The following is a 19,995-nucleotide window of genomic DNA, read 5'->3' as shown; positions in this document are numbered from 1 at the left end:
AAATTAAACAGAATTCTTCTATACCCATACAAATAAGAAAAGATGATTTACAATTAACCATTATATATTCTTATTTAGTATTTTTTTTCTAATCAATGTTGTAAGGTACTTTACAACCCTTTCCTCATTTAATCTTCAAAACAAAGTGTGTTACAGAAACTACATTTGTGGGTCACGGAGACCTCAACAAAGCATTCCCTGACATCCAGTTAACAGCAGCACCCACAGCCATCCTGTCAAAGATGTTATGTCACTGTTTTGTTACAAACCCATTCATGACCTTTCCTAACGTTCAAAATCACACAACTTAATAAGTTTCACAAGATCCTACACAATCTGGCATCTTGCTAAAATTCTGACCTCACACTATTCTGCTTTCTTTCAGTGTTCCATCCACACTAGTCTTGATGTTGCAGAAACATCCAGAAAGTACGGGGCAGGGAATTCAGGCTTCTTTTAAACTTGTCAAAGTTAGTACCGTGTAAGGAATGGTTGAACTAACTGGAATAAACTAAGTAAGAAAGAGAAACAGAACACTTCTTGAAATAATAAAAATATCTTAAGTTAATTATTTTTGTCATATTTAAGTATTCCATTGCTTTTTTTGTACTGTAAAATTATGCTTCGCTTACAAGAACATCATGGGTCATGCTGATCCCGTTTCTGTAAATGGGAACTTTATTACTTCTCCCTTTTTGCAGCTGGAAGCACAAAAATATGAAGGCAGGTGCAGTCCTGATGACAGTCAACATTTTCCAAAATTATTTGACCTCAAAACTCATGTTTTGGGAACAATGCTTCCCTGAAATTTTTTGGGGAAAGGAGCAAGGAATATATTTTTCCATTTTTTTAAAGTCTGATACAGAATTATGGTATTTCATAAGCTAAGAATATAATCTAATCATTCAAACTCCTAAGTAAATTGTAAGAAAGGAATTCAATTGCAATTTCAACAAAATAATAGATCATTTGAGTTTTTATTATTTATTCATATTTTTAATATGATGTAATTTGTACATCATTAACTTTTAGGTAGACTTTTATTTGGGAAATTTAATTATATTCATGGTAGAAAAAGCATTGTGACATTGAAGTTATGGGGAGTAATTCATTAATATTAGGTGACTGGGGAGGGGTCTGTGTTCATCAGGATCAGACCTCATTTGGAACATTTGTTTTAATACTAAACAATTTCCATAACTTAAAAGACAATGAACTATTATAAGACGAACAGAACTACTATAAGAAAGCACAGAATGCCATGACTATTGTAGAATTAAATTAGTTATGATGTAAACATTTCATTTAAACACTATTAACATATTTTATTAATTACTATAGTGAATTTCATCAGAGAGTAAAATGGCTTTTGAATATATTACACACTCATGGGCATTTATCCACTCTCAACAGAGATGTGAGCAGACTTGGAGACACAGCAAACTGGGAGAGTTAGTGGCCCTACAGAATGAATGCAGCTTATGTTTAAAATCAATGAGCAAACTTAGGATTAGAGAATGTCAGCAATGGAAATAATATGTTACTTGCTTGGAACATAGCCTATGTATCTGAGTCCTTAGTAATATAACCTGTGTAGTGTCTGCTTTAATACTCATCTATGTATCTCAGTCCTTAGTAATATAACCTGTGTAACTCTGTCTTTAATACTCATCTATGTATCTCAATCTTTTATTCCTGTTTTCTCTTACCTGATTCTCTATGACATGTGTGCATTTGCTGTAACTTCATGTGGACACACATATTCCTTCACACATATATACAATTTGCATTTTGAGAAACGTCAGACACTTCAAATTAAAAATGCAAACATGCAGATGGAGACATGGAGATATATAAATTGAGAGAATTATATTTTCATATCTTTTTTTTTTGAAATGGTGTCTTACTACATAACAAATGTTGGCTTCAACCTTGCCGCCCTCTATCTTCACTCTCAGCAGTGTTCGATTTTTGGACAGTTTCAATGGGAAAATTGTGAAATTTTAAAATGTGTCCTAGAACTCTGTGGAGCAGCTCAAAACTGGACTTTCGCCTCTGGTTTTTCATCAGTGCAATACTAACAATTATATTCCTACCTACAATATGGTTGCAAACATCAACTTGATAACTGCTCATAAAGGCCTTTGAGAAATCAGACATACAGCTTTCGTTTGGTATTTGCTTTGGCTTTTACATCGCTGTCGCGCCCAACCTTGACCAGCAAGGAACACACGACTAACAGAGATCTTCTTCATGTAGTTTATTCAGGATCCTTGATATAAGCTTACTCTCTCTCCGGGGAACCCCCTGTATCAGCTTAAATATCTAACGCTGACCTACCTCAGCGTGTCACTTGAGTTATGTAGACAGGCTGTCACTATGTGGAAGCTAGCAGGCCAGGCAGGCATAGCCAAGTAAGGACTTGTTTATTATAAGGAGCGCTCACCTTCGGGAGGGTGGAAGGCAGAAGCCAGAGCCATCTTTGGGGCGTGGCATGTCGCAGCTCCCTACACAATCGGTTGAGTACTAACAATTGTATTACTATCTACGATATTGTTGGAAGCCTTGAATTAATGATTGGTCATAAAATGCCTTTGAGAACTCAGATTTACAGCACTAACACAGTGCATTGCACTCTGAAGAACCACTGTAACCTAACAAAGTAGAAAGCTTATATTTTATAATCAGTAATATCAGCAAATCCCTGGGCTCAGTATGCCTATAGGTAGGTATACTGTCTTTAAAACAGTGCTCTATGCCAAGTATACATTGTATTTTCAATTGCCCAAATGACATGAAACCAATCTTTGAAATTGAAACCGCACTCAGAGTCACATTTTCTTTACAAATAAACATTATAAAAGTTGTAAAGATGAAGGTAATTATATTCACTGGAGAAAGACTGACTTGAACAAAAATGTAAATCCTGCAAGATTAACAATATTCATGAGCCATCTATTGATCCAATTCTCTCTGAAGTACAGCCCATCAAACCCCTTCTGTCAGGCATTTGATGTGAAGCTCGGGGCAACAAAAACCAAAAGGGGAAAACAGAAAAAGCTCGACTGCTAACGTGCAACCCAGAGTCTGTTAAGCCTCATTCAATGCTGTTATGACAGTGCGTGTTGACCTTTGTATGAGGAAGCTCATATCCACGTGTTCCCACACTTGACACACCACATATTTCAATTTACAGTGAAAGGGTGCCTTGGACATGGATTCACAAAGAGAGTAAGAAGACACAGAGCTTATTTAGTCTCAAGTCTGTGCTTTCCTCATTAGATCATAATTCTTATAATGATGCCAAGGCCGGTGGACTCTTGTGACTGGAGTTTCTTGACTGACCCCTGCATACTGGTAGTTGAGCCATTCCAGTGAGAAAAGAAACTGAAGGGCAGAAGATGAGCAAGAAGGTGTCAAACTTCAGATGTTGTTTTATCTCCTCTGCCAGGCCATGTTGGTGAGATGAAAGATGATTTTAAAGTATCAATTATTCAACAAGTTATGCTTTTTTGATCAATAATTCTAAAGTCCTTGATCCAAGTGAAGTATTACTTGAAGAGACATAATTATTTTAACTATGGTGATTATACAATAAGCTTTTAGGATGCAAGGAAGCTCCAGAGTAACATCATGAACTTATGATATAAAGACTTATTTCAGTCTTAAAATTGTGTGTGTGTGTGTGTGTGTGTGTGTGTGTGTGTGTGTGTGTGTGCATGCGCACGCAGGTTATCCCTGGAGGTCAGAAGTTTTGGCTACTATGAACTGGAGCTATAAGTGGTTATTAGCCACCTGACATACTGGGAATGGAATGTAGTTCCCTCAAAGAAAATACGTGCCAACTGTGAGGCCAACTGAAGACAATAGTGTTAATTCAAAAGTCAGAGAGCAACATTCATATTTGACTGCTTCCTGATTTACGTAAAAGTGCTTCATTTGCATTAATATATTAATTACATATATATTTAGTAAATTAATTAACAATTAAAATGTCTTATAGAAGGTTACTGACATCTTTAGTATTCTTCACACTTTCTGAGCTGTTGGCTCTACTCTCCTTTTAGGAATATATTTTACAATAGCTACGTGGCTATATCACAAATTCAGGTCATACCACTTCACAAAAATATTAATAGAATCATAAAAAATAAAACTCAAAAATATAAAATATATCCATTCTTATTCCTACGTACATGAGCACATGTACTTGGAGATGTTTTACAAATAGTCTATTAGCATTTGACTTTATTCTGGACATACAGATTTCACTATTACTACTTTATTTTGTTAAGGTCCATGAATTTATTTATTCATGATTAGACAGTATAAATGAATTACAATTCTTTTTGTAACCAGCGATCTACAAATAAAAAAATAGAATTCTACAAGTGATATCTAGTGAATACTATATGGTACTTCATAAAGCATTTTATAACACAATAAATATAATTATAACACTCTAATCTTTGAACTATCTGTTATGCTCTTCATATGTGAGAACTTGGGAGAAATATTGTGACATATAATGGTAATGATAAAAACCATGTCTTAATCTTTTGAAAAACTTAAAAACATATATTGCACATTTGTAGATGTGGGCAGTTGTGGTGAATGCTGAAAGCAGAAAAGTGTAGGTACCTTCCAGTTCCCGTTTCTGCTTTGTGAGTTAGTGTTTCTTAGTGAACCTGGACCACCAGTTTTGAATAAGACTGACAGCCATCTAGCCTAGCAATCTTTCTGTCTTGGCAGCTTTCAATGCTGGAGCTGCAGGCACATGAGAGCTTTTCTCTGTGTGGGGAGACATTCTCTGGTTTTCATGATGGCAAAGCTAGTGCTCACTCCTAACTGCTGAGTCATCTCTCCTGCCATCCTATTTGGTCTTGAGGATAATCTCCATCAAACTACAAATTTCAAATAGTATCATTAGTATTCCTATTCTATATCCAAGACACAGAAATGATCAACAATTCCAAACTTGGTCAAAATTGTCAATACCCACCCTGATAGTATCCCACAGATTAAAATTTAGGCCAGTAGCAATTTACTTAATAACCTCAAGATTAGAACACCATTCTCATCTATAATTAGCTATAATCTATATTTTCTGTGAATCCCTACAGGTTCCCTAATTGGATCACATGAAGACTAACAAGATGGCAGCCTCTGCTCTTTGTCCTTGTCATTGTTGTTGATTTGCTCAAGAGAAACCTCTATTGATAAAATGCCCTCATCAGATTGACCATAGGCAAGTCTGCGGTGAGTTATATCATGATTAATGATTGATGGGGGAGGGTCCACACCACTCCGATTGATTACAACTCTTGGTAGATGACTCAGCATTATAAAAAGGGCGGGGGAGGAAGCCACAGGCTATAAGTAAGTAAGTAGTGCTCCTCCCATGAATTCTCTCTCAGTTTCAGCCTGAAGCTCCTACCTTGGGTTCTTGCCCAACTTCCTTAGTGATGGAGTATAACTTAAGAGATATAAGCTAAAATAAATTGTTTACTCCAAAAGCATGTGGGGTCTTGCTTGTTTTTTACTTTAATTGAAATTTTATAACCTTGTGCTAAAACACAGACCAAACTCAGTGTGAGGGAAAAAGAGTTGCAGTCCATCATTGAAAGGATGTAAGGTAGGAACACAAGGCAGGAACTTGAAGGCAGAAATTGAAGCAGAGACCATGGAAAGACAATCTTGGCTTGCTTCTTGGTTCACATTCAGGTCCCTATTATACAAAGTTCAAACCCTGGATTGGTACCACGTACAATGAAAGGGGCTCTCTTACATCCATTAATAATCAAGGCAGTGACCCACAGGTCAATGTTTAAAGGCCAGTCTGATAAAGGCAATTTCTTATTGAGTTTCCCTCTTCCTAAGTATGTCAAGTTCACAAGCAAAATAAGCCATTACACCAGTACTGAATATTGATGTATCAATGGCAGTCTTCGAGATTGTTGTCAAACCCACACTTACTGCTTATGGTTTGCTTTCCTATCCCATACTTCTAGTCTCCTTTACTCCCTCCCTTGTCTCCTTTCTTCTCTCTACTGTCTTCTCAAGTCCATTTAATTTTCTGTTTGTAGTACAAAATCTGTGTTAAAATGGCAAAAGGATTCCAGAAGCACACATTTCAAAGATCTATTTCTCTGTACCATTAGAAATAATAGATACAAGTGTGGTTGAAACAGGCTGCAGAAGAGAAGTGATGGAGGGATTCCAGTAGATGACATAAAGACATAGAAAAACAAACTATTGAATGTGTTTTGTTTTGTTTTTTACAGAGCATAAGATCAAAATTTAATGAATAGTTGAAAATAATGAAGGACTCAATGGCAAAAGAAGGATTAGTCTTTGAGCATGAGAGTGCACACATTATGTGATCATGACACCATCGATCACAACAAGCTAAATGCAAAGATATCTTTTAATATACAGTAGACTTGTAGTACACATTTAGAAAACACTTGACATTCAATTTTAAATTTATAAGGAGAAAAAACCTTAATGATTATGAGTCATCAGAGAATCTCCTCAAAACAAACAATTAAGAAACAAATAACCAGAGAGAGAGAGAGAGAGAGAGAGAGAGAGAGAGAGAGAACCTGCCATATACATTGCTGATAAAAATATTAATCACAACACATCTAAGATCCTGTTAAAACATCACTATTTTAGTGTTACTAAACACCTGAACATGGTAAATAAATAAGATTATTCTTAAAGAAATATCACCATACATTTTTAATTAGTGTATTAAACAACTGCAATGTATGTAGATTTTTGAAATTATTTTCAGGGTTTCATTTTACTGTCTTAAATGATATGATAAATTATCTGAAAATTCAAGTGATAAATCATATAACATATCAAGTAGTATAATTCATTCATTTTCAAATTGAAATTTTGTATCACGCTATTTTATGAATTATAATTACAATATTTAAAATCAACTAAACTAAGTCTTAGTATACATACTATATATTTAATATAAACAAATAAATGGTCCAATTAAATCACAAAGCTATATTATGTAAGGATTAATGTAATCAACAAAGACAAATTATATTCAAACTTATTAGTTATTTAATATTGTTAAATAAAACTTATAAAGCACAATAATGAAATCACGTCTGTTAAAATAGAGTCAACATTGAATACCAGTTCTAATATTTTGCCATATTTGATGTTAATCGCAAATGTAATCTGTATTCATCGCCAATGGTACATGATCAGTTTGATATTTATATTTAACAAAAAAATATCTACTCAAAAATACTTTTTAGGCTTTTTATTATAAATTACTTCTGTGGTTATTAATTACACTGAAAAGGTATCATTCAAAAAATAAAACCTAAATATATGTATAATTTATTCTAAATCAACTAATTCAACTTCAAGTTCAACTGATGACTTGACTTGAAGAAAGTGACTGTCTCCTGGAGAAAAGGACATTTGCATTTCAATAAAAATGATTTTTTTATGTCCATTGGGTGGTAGCACTTACATGCCTATAAATTTATGTGACTACTATTTTGTTATTTTGTCTTTTTTTTTTTCCGGGAGCTGAGGTCCGAACCCAGGGCCTTGCGTTTGCTAGACAAGCGCTCTACCACTGAGCTAAATCCCCTACTATTGCTTCAGAAGTATAAGTAGGTTGTCAGCCATGTAAATCAACAAGCCCATGCTGTTCCATTGATACTGTATGAAACTATTGTCCCCATTCAGCATTCTCGATCCCCAAAAAACCACCAAAGAGACAATTCCTTGCAACCTCACTAGGGTCTTTTGTTTACAAGCTCGAGTTCAGTTCACATCACCATCACTGACTTAGCAGGTTTGGAGAGTGAAGCCCAGCTCTCAGAGGTACAAGGTTTCATATGAAACAGCAAGCAGACAAGTTGGGTTTCTAGCCTGGCACACATCTGATTGAATGATTATTGTAAGCAGAAAGGTGGGTACTCTGAAGCAAAATTATGAAATATCTCGAAGGTTCTGAAAGTACATTTGAAAGAACCATGGAACTAATCTTGATTGACTTTTGCTAGGAAGTAGCTAGATAGTAACCTGGGGCATGCTCCAAGGACAGGTCACTGGGTTCTTTCTGTTACTTGAGTGCAGCTTGGGTTCAGCTACAGATCAAGTTCTTAGGCTCTTCTTTTTTATTTTATTATTTTTAAGATGGAGGCCAGTCCCAAGATGGAGTAGGTTTTGCCTCTCAAAACACTGGAGTAAGTCAATCTCTATAAATATGCTTTTGTAAATTTCCATGAAGTTAATGACCATCATGTTTCCAAATGCTGGACAGATTCATAATTTTACTTTGTCATTTATTTTGTGTGAATAAGAGAAAAGAGACAGGGAGGGAGAGAGAGAGAGAGAGAGAGAGAGAGAGAGAGAGAGAGAGAGAGAGAGAGAGAGAGAGAGATGTATCCATGTATGTGTGCATAGCTGCAGGTTTTGTGGAGTTCAGAAAAAGGCCTCACATCTCCTGGACCTGGTTTTGAGGGGACTTTTCAGCTTCTCAAGTGAGTGTTATAGGAACCAAACTTCTTACTTCCAGGAGAGCAGCAAATGTTCTTTCCTGCTGAGCCATGTCTCTTGTTCTGAAATCTTAATCAGACTGCTCCCGACACTGCCTCTTACCCGCAGTACCAGGCATTGTAGTCTACACTGTGATGTTTTACAGTTCAAATTATAGCATGGGTTCAGATTTGAATTTATTCTTTGTCTAAAGAATTTGATTCCTGATGAATTTCTCAGAATTATTTCAATAGAGAGGTAATTGAAATATATTGACTCTCTTCACATTGGTCATAAGCAGCATGCAAGTTTTAACTACTTTAAATGAATCTGAGACAAGTGCTTTGCATGAAATACTAAATTGCACTTCAAGTGCTACTGTATGTTGCACTAAATCATATTAAAATAGCTCTATAATAATACTTTTAAAGTCATACCTTCACTTTGGGAATGCTTGATGCTGGGGATACATGTCCAAATTTTGTGAATACCAGAGTTATGCTATAATACTTTATCTATGCCATATCACCAGCACTTGAATTATTAAATTTCCATTTATTCAGTAAATAGTTAAGACAAGTTGTTGAGGAACTCATTCTTCATTTTCGTATTGTACCTCAGACATTGTTTGTTCACTGCAGACTTTCTCAGAAGAACTCTAGTTACATAAGGATTGCAAATGGAATCAAGTGAAATTAAATAGCTTCTTCACAGAAGAGGAAACCATAAAGGGACTGAAGAAAGAGCAACAGACTTGGAAAAATGCTCCATATATTGAATAATGCATTAATATTTAGAATATGGGTATATGTATGCAAAACATTAAATACTAAAGACAAATTTTTCAGTCATTAAATAAGTTACTCTACTTAACTAACATTTTTTAAAGAATTGTAATCCAATAAATGCTTGATAAAAATGCCATATACTTAGCCACCAGGAGAATGAAAATAAAAAGGTTTTGAGTGTACATCTAATCCAAGTCAGAAATGGTATCATCAAGAAAACAAATAACAAAAAATGCTGATGACATGGGAAAACTGAAACACTCATTCACTACTGGTAACAATGAGGACTTGAGCAAACACAATGGAAACCAGTTTGTGAATTCCTTTAAAAACTAAAAATACAACAATTACATAGTCCAGGCATACCATCATGGGGTGCATGTCTAAATAACTCTACATCACTCCACAAATGAAATGCTTGCATACATATAGTCATTAATGTTTTGTCACAGGAAATAGATAATGGAACCATCTTATGATTTATCAAGAGAAGAAAAATATTGTATATATACACAATCATATTTCATGCAATTACAAAGAACAATATAATCATGAAAGTTTTAGTAAAGTGAATAAATGTAAACATTGATATATATGGGATTATGTTTAAACTTATGTATGAAGGGTGGGATTATGAACTAAGAAGGGATTTATAAATGGAAAGACAACATATTAAGGGAGCTAGAATAGGGCATAAGGTAATAAGGGCAATTAAATATTAATAATTAGAAAGTAGAACGAGTAGTTATCATTAAGAAAGGAGAGGACTAAGGCATTGAGAAGGGACATGTTCAGGCAACAAACTAAAAGTAAAATAGGTGCACACTCAGAAGGGCCATAAGAAGTGTTAATTTGTATGCTAAAATAAAAGTGTATTTAATGCATATAAAATGATTTTTTTTAAAGAAGAGAATTTACTCATGTATTCTAATTCTTATTTTCTTGTCAGAATAAAAGTATGGAATAAAACTGAGGATTCTGAAATTCCACAAAAGACTTTTACTCCTTCAGATGTTTCTGATCCATCTCTCCATTCTTTCTGTTTCAGAAAAACAGCTCACATGATTTGCATGATTTGTATAGACTTAAGAGAATATACGTCTATTACATGGTTTCCAGGAAATAAAGAAAAAATGAGCACATCAGGTTGTTTTCATATATGCTCGCACACTTACCAGCTATAAATGTAACAATAGTAATCAAAGAGAACCAGGCTATCATTTTAAGGAAAACACGGGAACAGTTGGAGGGAGGTGTTTATGGGAAGAAAAAAAAAAAAAAGAAGAAGAAATGGGAAAGTGATGAATTATATTTTAATTTCAAATGTATAAAAAAGAAGAAATGAGTCTTTATTTACCTCTGACAAGTCACACAAAATCCCCCCACATGCCATTGCTTCCTCATCTTTGATTGGCTGGATCATTTTCCCACAGACCAATAACTATGCAATATACTGTAACTTGCACAAACTTTGGAAGACCTTGAAGTAGACCCACATCTACACATTGAAAATTCTAGCAGCCTATCTGTCTTTCTTAAGATCTAAGTAAGCTGTTATACAAGCCATGTGCTTAAAGTATTCATTTCCCCTGTCAGTCTATTGTCATATTTATTTAATAAATGAGACTATCATTGTTTATCTGCACGATGCATTTTCAGAAATTTTGTTCGTTAATATTTCTTCATTACTATTTCCTCAGAATTTACAATATATTAGTTTTATGCATAATTTTAAAGAGAGAAGACTTTATTAAGAAATAGAATAGCCTCACCTGGATGAAAATGTGGAAAAAAAAACAAACATGTAAGTAGGACCTATATTAATTTGTTGAGGTTTTGTCTTTTAGTGCCTATTGTAATGCTAAGTGTGCCCCACCCCCAAGACTTCAAGTCCTTGTGACCCTGCACTCACCTTAATCTGATTGGTGAATAAAGAGCAATGCGACAGCCAATAGCTAGGCAGAAGAGCAATAGGCGGGGTTTAGGTTTCATTCACTTGGGGGAAGAGGACGATCAAGAAGAGAAGAAAGTGCAGGAGAGGAGAAGTAGCCATGGGTTAAGAGTCAAGAGAGTGTGGCTCTGAGGGCTGCCCCATTGGAGCTAAAAGTGAGCCAGATAAGACATAGTAAGTAGTAATTAATAATTTGGGATTTTTAATAGGAAAGTAGATTCCAAAAGCACGGGATGAGTAGACACTGTGATGCTTAAACTTTATTGTAAATATAAAGTGTGTGTGTGTGTGTGTGTGTGTGTGTGTGTGTGTGTGTGTGTGTGTGTGTGTGTGTGTTTCTCCAGAACTCAGGCCTTAACGAAAGGGGGAGTAGTAGAAACCCTGGGTGGGAATTTAAATATTTAAATAATTACTACAATACTAGTGTTACTGAGAATTTGAGTCTTGGAGAAAAATAAAAGAAACTTAGAAATGGAGGAAACGAGCAAACAAACAAACCCCAAACCAAACCAAACAAAAGTTGTCCAATGCTTTGAACACAAGGGTGTTAGGATCCTCACAGTGGTGAAAGAAACAGTGACTGTTATGCCTAGAATCCTGGTGTTCGTTGCCGTTCAGTCTTTTACTCGTGGACTGATCTGTCCTCTGGAAACCTCTCAGTAGACCTGGTCTTAGCCCAGGAAATCTGCATACCTCTGCTATACATAAAGCCATCTTGCCATCTTCTCACCCACTTCATTGTGACGTGGCTGGAAATCAACCAGTCACACTCAAAAGTAAGAGTTAGCAACCGAAGTAGGAGAAAGACAGATCTGGTCAGAGGGCTCATGCACGGAGTCACTTTTAAGCACATACTAAATCGTTTAGCCAACGGAAGAGGACACAGAATGTGTGTCCACATAACTTGAATTACGTGGAAATCTCAGCGGAATGGAGCTCAAATCACGTGATAAAGTCAGTGAACCAGGCAGAGTACTATATATACAAACTTCACACTTTAGATTCTAAGTGGTATGAGAAGAAATGCTAGATATGATTTTAATATTTCAAAGTACAATAAATAGATTTATTTGTTGCAAAATGTGGATGATGCATCAAAGAATTGCCATTCTTCTGTGGAAAACTTAATGGATTGTGAGTGATAAAAATTACTGATGTTCCCTATTACTTATAAAACAGAGCAGCAAATGCCTCTTAACAAATGACCACTGTCAATACTGTAGCGTGAGAAGATTTATAAACATACTAAAAAATAATGTTACTTCAACACTCCGAGACACTGTCATTATTTCGAGTTGGATAAACTTAAGCTAAGCTTTATAAGTGTGTCCAGTGAGTCAACTGAAAATATTTTCTTCATTCATTAAGATAATATAATATGAAAATCCAAAAGTTGTTAAGGTTTTGAAATTATCAGCTGCCATTCCTAATCACAACTGCAGAATGTGATGACCCAGCTTACAGCTTCTCAAATTTTCTGGCAAAGGCTTACATACTGGAGCACCCTAATACAGGTTTCCAACTTAGTTTTCATTTGTGTTTTCTTTACTTTCTGCTGTTTTTTCTTTAATTTGCTTTCTTGAAACACAATACCATTTTCCCTTCTAGGTTCTGTTCCTCATATCTGTAATTATTTTACTGGTGCACACCCTGAGAATGCAAAACCATACTATTCTACATGAGTTGCAAATTCAATTTTCTGTAAACCATCAAAAGTAAAATGCTTACTCAATATTCACCTCACACCATCTGAGTTTGGTTCAGAAATATTTCACATGAAAAACTATATTAGTACATCTAAACAAAATTAAAGGACAAAGTTTAGGTTTTTTTTTTTGACTTTCTGATTCCTGACTAGTACTCACATGTTTTTTCTTTCTATGAGAATTAGTCTCTCCCAACAATTAGCATCTTACTCATTGTCCAATTCAAAGTGATTAGCCCTGACTATCTATCTATCTATCTATCTATCTATCTATCTATCTATCTATCTATCCACAAACACACAAACACATGCACACATGCACACACACACACACACACACACACACACACACACACACACACACACACACACACACACACACACACACACATGCACACACACAAGAGCCTCTCAGCTTGAGAGAGGGAGACTTGAGAAGGGCTGGAGGTAGAAAGAGAAGGGGCGAGTGATAGAATTGAATTTCATATTTGAATTAAAAACATTTTTTAAAAGATGTTTTGCTGTGGATGGAGCATTTCGCAAAGTACAGTGGGGTTTATTTATGAAACAGAGGATAGGTATATTTACTGTAACATAATTGGCTATTAAGTAAACAGATGGTGCCAGTAGTACCTTACAGCAATCATTTGTGCTATACTCTAGATTCTTTTTCAGTTTTATGACTGAATAAGAATTAAAAAAATATTACTGGACATCTACAATACCATAAGGAGGATATAATGATCTCATAGATTCCAAAAAGTGTTTGCTGTGAATGGTTGGAGAAGGATATTTAAATTATAAACAACTTCCACAGATTGATATTAAACTTACCACATCTAGTTTACAATAGCGTGGAGCCATATTTGGTCCATTTTGATAAATGAAGTCCTATTATATCGAACAAGCCATTTCAAATTCTATTTTGGGTATCAAGAGATGACTTTGTTGTGCAAATCCATGGTTCTCAGATTGTATTCCCTCCAGTTTTACCACAATCTGGTAACTGATACAATTACATGATGTATCACGAAGAGAATATTTTGCACTGACTTACATCTAGGAAACTCTTAGAATACTGAATTTATGTATTTTGAGTTCTTTGGATGTTGGACTTTCTTACTTTAGCTCACATATTTTTGACTTACTTCTCCCTTAAGGAGAGACTCTTATTGTAGTCTGCTCCTTGTGTATCCTTCCTTATTTCTGAATGGCATACTCAGTGTTGATTTCCTCAACATAGAGTTCTATGCAATTGTGATATGAGGAGGATTGTTCCACACCAGTCAGTGACTTGGGTTGAAAACCAAGGAAGCTAGGCTTGGTCCTCTCCCAGTATCCCATTGAGCTCCTGCTCTTGGTCACCACGGCGCTGTGGTCCATTCTGATAACAGCACTAGAGAGGCATCTCAGCATTATATATATTGTTGTGCATGCATCCTTCTGTAGTTGAAGTTTTATCCCCTTCACTTTTCAGAGGTGCATTTAGGACTCACATAACTCTCTGTGATCCGGGAGCCACCTCAGGACAAAAATTAATCCAGATTTTCTTCTACCTCACTTCTATGACAGATTAAACTTTGATAGGAAATTTTTATAAACTGAAGACAGTGTCTGTCTATATATCTCTGGTTAGTCTGGTACTTATTATAAGAATCAGGAAAGAGCTGACTATGTAGTACAGGATGGCTTCAAAATCACAGAGATCTGCTTCTCTGTGTCAAATATTGGAGTGATAGGTATGAACAACCACAAAACTAGCTACCCTCCCCTACCATTGCCTCCCTACTTCCTGTGTTATATATTCTCTCTCTTTCTGTCTCTCTGTCTCTCTACATTTGTATCTGTCTCTCTGTCTCTCTCTGTGTCTCTGTGTCTCTGTCTTTCTCTGTCTCTGTGTGTGTGTGTGGGGGGGTGCCTTTCTCTTTAATGGCTCCTGCACATTCGTGTATATGGGATGATCAATTGGAGTATCGGTATCCACTTTTAATTGCCAATGTCCCCTCAGATAAAGGTGAGTCTTGATACTTCCTCCCCCACAGGAAGGTTGTTTTTAGAAATCCAGATACTAAGGCATTTACAAGGACAGCAAATATTTCCACTAGTGTTGTTTTCTTTCAGCCAAAACATCACATGAATTATCTGGTAGGTTTAAGTAACAACTTGGTCTCTACTCTCATCCAAGCTCAGGTAAGTGTAGCAGATTGATTTATCATTTATAATTTTTTGTCCTGATCTGTACTGAGTTATTCTGACAAGGATCATTAGAAAAATATAAAATTGACTCTCAAGTTATATCCTCCCCAAGTGAGGAGCTGACATCTATCATTTTTTGAATAACTGTTCATCTGAAAGATTATATTATGGTTTGAAAGAAATTCTGTAACAGAAAACAATTTATACATGTCCGTGCTCCTAATGAAAGTGCAGCAGACATATGATATATAAATATATATTTGTATGTTTTCATGTATGTATCTATGTAGCATGTATGTATACATATACATATATATATACCTACATGCATGCACACAAACATACACACACACATGTATTCCATTACATAGGATAGGGAATGTGTCAAAATGTTTACTTCTATGACATAGAAATTTAAAAACTATATAATAACATGGAATGCAATTAAGGTAGGGGCTTTCTCTAGAATCTAAAATATGAATTGCATCAGGTTCATATGTCAGCAGTTCTGTATAAAGTGACCTGAGAATTTAATGGCATTATTTGGAAAGGACATTGAATTATTCATAATACTTATATGATAAATGGTTTACAACCTTTTAAAAATACCTGCATATATATATATGCTTGTCAATTACGAGACACCCTTGTGTTATGGGATGAATGTCTGCATCTTTGCAAACACCTCTCTTGTGAAATGGTCAGTTCTAATGTGCTCACATAAGCAAACGGGCGCTTTGGGAGGTAATTAGAGGGTAATTCAGCCCCTCTTAATGTCTTCCAGAACAGACTATAAAGCTCTTTCATTTTCTTGCCAATGGAAGAAGGCACAGTACTAGAATCATCAGCCACAACTTGAACAGAACTCTTAACAGAATCAGACTGTGCAGTCCCCACCATCAGTGACTTGCAACCTCCAGGTCTGTGGGAAAGACACAGTTCCAAGTGCTTCGTTAAAGATTCATATGCTTTACTTTTTCCCACAGGTGCTTTTCAAGTATTGTGCTCATGGATCATATTCTAGCACCTACCTAGCAATGATTTCAAACATCTTACCGTTCTCCTCTGTTATTACACACATGCAACTGAAACTCAAAACAATTATGTTCGTAATTTATTAATTGTGTGTGTGTGTGTGTGTGTGTGTGTGTGTGTGTGTGTGTGTGAAGGGAATGTGTATGCCAGAGCTTAGACATGAAAGCCAGAGAGAAACTTTTGGGAGTCATTCCAATATATGTCTCAGAGAAATAAATCCATTTGTCAAACTAATCCAAGTCCTTTTATCCACCGAGCCACCCAGTGTCTACTGGAAATGATGGTTTCGAGCATGACATATCTGCATATTCATATTGCTCATGTCCAGGAACTAGGACAATACCACTTTCCACAAGCAGAGTTCTCACAACTAAAACTAGGTATTAGACAGGAAAACACATTAGGATAGTGATTGCGGACAGTGAACAGCAGGTGGCTCAGGAGAAACCAACTGCATTCAAAGAGGCCCAGAAGATCTGCAGCTGTGGAACATCCTCTTTTGCATCTTCAACAGCTTGTTCCTTCTGGTTGTATCGGGCAGCTCACTCTTAAGCAGCTGACTTCTGGTATACACTTCATGTTGACCCTAGAGACGAATGTTGCAAGGTGGTCTCCTGCTCTCTCAACGATTCCCTGCCAAAATCATCTTGATTTAACTTTTCTGATTGTGAATAACCTCTGAGTTTTGTTACTGTTTTTGTTATTGTTGAGACAGTATTTCATGGAGCGCAAAATGGTCTTCAACTCATTCCACAACCAAGGATAATTCTGAATATCTGATCTTTTTCCTTCAACTCTTGCCAGGGTCCAGCCTCGATATGAGTTGGGGTTGTGAAAGACTAGGGATACCTGGTAGGCAAATAAGAAAACACCTCAACTGAGGAAACTCACAGTCTTGTTCAGTTCTGTGAGAGTTTTCTGAACTCGGGAGTCAGAATGCCCTGGTCTTTATTGAAATCATACAAGAAATTTGGGTTACAAAGTTCATAGGGTGGTGGGTAAAGGCTTGTCTATTTTCCTGTGCCACCAACGTTTTCTTGTGATACAGAGTAGTACAGATTTAGAACAGAAAAAAGGAAACCATACAATCTCAAACATAAAAGTTTTACAGCAAGCACTTTTTTTTTTAATCCTGATCACCAGTCTCCGGTGAGGTCGGGGGCAGCAGTATTCTGGTTACAAAGTCAGTATCTGTTAGACATGTGAGACAGTATGGTTTCATAAAAGGACAAATATGAGGCCATACTGCTGACCCTTCAGTCTTTGTAATTTTGGGACCCCATCTGCCTGTCTACAAAAACATCCTCACTTAACCTGTAAGGGGAATTCATAGGTGGCTGCCACCACCGTCGCTGAACCGAAGAAACCCATTGCTGATTTTCTGGGAAATAACTGTATGTTATTCCATCCTCAACTTTATAACAACAATGTCCTGTTTTTATTATACAGCACTGAGACTAAGACTGGGAGAACAGCTGCGGATTTACTCATCGCTGCCCGCAGCTCTGGGTTATTTTCATTTCCACATCGAACCAGTGACCTTAACGTACATTTCTCTTTAATTCATGAACAGCCTTCTCTGTAATGTTATTGGTAACAGTTAGTTTCCGGATATCAAGCAGGCTCCTTCTAGGCCTTGCCAAGTTACCAAATACCGGTTTAATCAAGGAAGGAGGAAAGAGAAGGAATAGTAAATAGATAAGAAGAATATAAGTACTAAGAATAGTTGCTGAAATGACATCACGAGGTGCTTGCGTCAAAGAAGAAGGCCTTAATGTCCTCTCTGTATCCCCGATGGGGCCCACAAGATGCCATAGCCTGGTGCTCTGAAACACGGTAACCCCCTGCAGGTGTTTCTTCCTTGTGATAAGGAGGTCTCAGGCATCTTGAGCTTAATGTGGGGTATCTCCCAAAACCTGAGTGTTGGGATTATATATATATATATATATATATATATATATATATATCACCACACTCAATTCTGTAAGTGATAGAACCTGGGGCTTTTTGCATGCTGGGTAAGCGCTCACCCAAACTCACTCCATCACCAATCTCACATTTATGCCTTATTATCTACGGGAGTATTCCCACAAGGCATGAAGATCCCTACTTACCCGCTTTTACTTTGGGAGACAGCATTACCAAACAGTCCTTCAACTAGAACCTCAGTAAACTGCCATAATTTACGACATTTGTCTACAAATCTGTCTTCCTTATTAATCACCCTGTCCATTTTCCTCTCTGTTCTATTAACTATTGAATCAAGGTTCATGATTCAGCATCTGGCATCTTGGTAATACTCAAATTTTATTGGGTATTTGAGGAAACCGTTAGCTAAAATTGTGCTCAGCAGTGTTCTATCTGAAAGGTTATTAAGTGAATGACAGGTTTCCCCTGATTCATAAAATGGTATAAAGAATAAATGCAAAAAGCTGTGTCTGGCCAGAAGGTATAAATGACATTAAATTTAGTGCTCACGGTTCACTATAATTATGTTGGAAATATTCTACTTTTTTTCTGGCATCAATAGTGGTGTCAAATGATGCCTCATGCTACGACCCTTTTATTTCCATGTGCGCATATTAGTATTTTTCAATTTCTTTTGGTTCTATATGCGCTTACTCTTCTTTGTAGCCATAAAAGACAGATGCTGATCAAGATGCATCTGTTGTAATCATATTGCAAGGCCTGATGCAGTCAAAGCTGTACACAAGATAGTCTTTAGACTATAGAATTTGATAGTTATGGTCGCTATCAGTCAAAAGTAATAAAAATGATTTCTGGCTGAATACTAAAATTTATGTTTTCATTATCTTTCTGGTACACCTAAAATGACCATGAAATAAACTAATTCATTATACTTTATGGAATCAACTGAATTTATTCCACACACCATCACTAGCAATCTTACTTTAATAGATGTATAAATTATCAAATAACATTCCTGAGGGTGGGACCAGAAATAAATTCACCATGTAGGGCTTTATCCTTCTCTTGCCTTTTCGCATGCATAGAATTTCTTTCAATCTGGCCTGAGACATTATAGAATGATTTCAGAATATATTCATTCATCATAATTACCAATAGCTTTCCACTACTAACTGCACTAAAATAAATAATTCTGTGTGCTTACATTATCTTACCTGAGAACTATATTTTAAACATTTTCATTAGAAGAATTTATATTGTAATCCGAAGTCCTTCTTAAAAGGGGGGAAAATATCCATAGGATATGGAAGCAAAGTTTAGAGCAGTAACTCAAGGAATGGCCATTCAGAGCCTGACACACATGTGGTCCATATATACACAGCCACCAAAGCTAGATAAGATTGATGAAGCTAAAAAATGCATGCTGAAAGGGACCAGGATATAGATCTCTCCTAAGAGACACATCCAGAGCATGTCCAATATAGAAGTCAATGCTAGCAGCAAACCACCGAACTGAGAACAAGACCCCCTTGGGGGGAATTAGAGGAAGAATTGAAAGAGTTGAAGGAGCTTGCAACCCCATATGAACAACAATGCGAATCAACCAGAGTTTCCAGGGACTAAACCACTACCAAAAGAATATACATGGACTGACACTGGGCTCCAACTGCATATGTAGCAGAGAATAGCCTTGTTGGGGCACCAGTGGAAGGGAAAGCCCTTGGGTATGCCAAGTTTGGACCTCCAGTGCAGGGTAATGTGGGAGGGTGCAATAAGGGGGATGTATGGAGGGAATTGAGTTTTCTTTAAAAAAAAAAAGAGAAAGTAATTTTGTTCAGTTTAATGATTTCCTCCAGACCTTACTTCAA

This window comes from Rattus rattus, chromosome 4 (assembly GCF_011064425.1).
Source record: "Rattus rattus isolate New Zealand chromosome 4, Rrattus_CSIRO_v1, whole genome shotgun sequence".
Lineage (NCBI taxonomy): Eukaryota > Metazoa > Chordata > Mammalia > Rodentia > Muridae > Rattus > Rattus rattus.
The sequence above is the reverse complement of the archived record's forward strand: the minus strand, read 5'-3'. Positions refer to the sequence as shown.